We start from the raw sequence: 2,612 nt of genomic DNA on the forward strand, positions 1-2,612 counted from the left end.
CCAAACAAGTGGATTTCTTACTTTCAAACTGTGTTACCAAACTGTTTTACTTCAAACTGTTTTATAAACTCTTTTTCATATCAAATACTTTTATTAAACTCTTTTAACTTATATTATGTGTATCTATGTAGATATAGTTATATAAGTAGGATTGAAAGGACTTAGGACTGATAGCTCACCTTACTTCCTGTTCCTTGTTTGGTTGTGGACTTAGGGTATTCAGGTTATTTGTCCGAAGGTCGTTTGAATCCTAGTTATATATCATGTATATGTGTATAGATATAAAAGGTTACTTCATTCAGTTCAATACCTTTGGGTAGCAAAGGTACACAAACATGTTCATACATTCAAACAACATTACTAGTAAACTATAATAGGTATAGTTTAGGGAGATACTAGTACTATTACTAGAACAGGGAAACATACAATGAGTCAGTTCATACATGAGTCAAAAACAAACAATAGATACTATGATGAGAAACAAACAATAGATACTATGATGAGAAACAAACAATAGAATACTATGATGAGAAACAAACAATACATGCTAGACAGGGAGAGAACACACAATACAGCTAGCACATACATATACTAGAACATTATTACATTTATGTGAGCCACGTAACGGGGCATGACACTACCTGTCATGACCGTTTTGTATCCAGAATCTCCTTAATTGGGGAGCGTATAAGTTTGTGTATAGATCTATACTGGATTGACTATCCTACACCTTGCTGCTCGCTACAGTGGGACTTGCAAGTCTACGGGTGCCAAACGTCATTTCTTACGACGTCTTACATCGTCGTTTTTCTATGAGTCGGTAGCAGGATACATGCCGATCACATGGTACTTTAAATAACAATTGGTTTAATTTAGATAGTACAGCAGTAGTTACTTAATACAACACTACAGTACTATTTCATTTTCCCATTACATTTACTTTGTGATCTTCACACAATAAACAATAATGTAAAAACTATATTTTTGGTTAATGATAGTCGGATTTGGGAAAATACAAACTCTTACAAGAGACACACACACAGACACTAGATGCCTTGGTAGAAGGCTACTTTTAGTAGGAAACATAGGGTTTTCTAGGGGAGTTCAAACAATTACAAACTTTTACAAACTTATACAATTACAGACTTACAAACACTTTCATGTAAATACAGACATTAATATACTTATGATCTCACCGGCTTTAAAGCTGATAAACTCTTTCAAAATAACTTGTATTCTCAGGTCACCAGTAGACAGGTACCGGTGCCAGGTTTTGAGAAGATGGAGCTCGTTCAAGACTCATCTTTTATTTTGATGTATATTGTTGGTGTCTATATAACTTGACAGAACACACTTGTATGAAATTATATTATTAATGCAATGGATGATGATGTTGCTTGTTTACTACTTTGCATTGTTGTGATACTGAACATGACGTCCTCCACCCCTGAACGTTTCCGCCGTTCCGGTTTTGGGGTGTGACAGATTGGTATCAGAGCGTTGTTTATAGTGAATCGAGTGTATCAACCCATAAAAGATATACGAACTATAAACACAGCGGGATTAAAATACTCTGATAAAGAGTTTATACTTTTAAATAATAAAATATTTAACCAAGTATACATACCTGCATTCATACTAAAATCAGTGTCACTAGGACATAACAAAAGTATTACGATTGTTGGACAGCACAAGTAGAGTTAGAGACATATAGTCAAAGCTGGGAAGATATAGCCTGATCAACTATGTTATCCGAGGGTTGACTAGCATGTTCCTAAGTGTGGTTGTGAGGTTGCAACAAGTCTAAAAACTTACCAACACTACTACAAAGAGAACAGTAGAACATAACATAAACTTAAAATACTATAGGAGTATTTTGTGTTACTATAATTACTTATCTGAGAACTAAAGATCTTTATTAGTATATCAATAGTTTCTGAGTGGATACGCTAAAGTTATATGTATCTAGGATATCATAGACTTAGAATCTGTGATCTTTGCTTTACTTCCTGTTCCTTGTTTGGTTGTGGGCTTAGAGTTAGGGTCACTTATTCGAAGGTCTATCCTGTCTCGGTTACATATGACTGGTATGCACTATGCAAATGTTGAAGTAACTGATAAAGATCATCTTATAAATATCTAATTAGTTCGTCTATTTAGTTATTTCTTATATCCCTTTTCTCGTGTAGATCATGGCTGGATTCCATATCCCCGGAGACCCGTACTATCCCAACCACGGCAATGCTGGATGGCTGGGAGGAGAGCCAGAAGATGATCACCCAATTCCATTGGATGATCACGAAGCTGAAGGTTTTTCTGATGGTTCTGACTCAGAGCCGGAAGTCAACAACCTACCCCCAGCTGCTCAAGACCCAAACCTGAATCCTCGTCCAACATTTCAAGGACCCACACCTCTGTGGGCCACAAACTTGAATAGATGGAGTCAGGATCAGGGTCAACCCATTCCCTACAATGGAGATAGAAGCTTCTACAACCTCACCGAGGGAGGTTCAGCTGATAGGGTCCTACCCATCATGGTTCGTAGGATTTCTCGGAACACCGAACAGGGTCGAGCGACTATCGACCGAGTTGTGGAGATTGACGCCAACTAT

The sequence above is a fragment of the Lactuca virosa genome, chromosome 4 (assembly GCF_052849685.1).
Source record: "Lactuca virosa cultivar CGN04683 chromosome 4, Lactuca_virosa_CGN04683_v6, whole genome shotgun sequence".
Classification (NCBI taxonomy): Eukaryota; Viridiplantae; Streptophyta; class Magnoliopsida; order Asterales; family Asteraceae; genus Lactuca; species Lactuca virosa.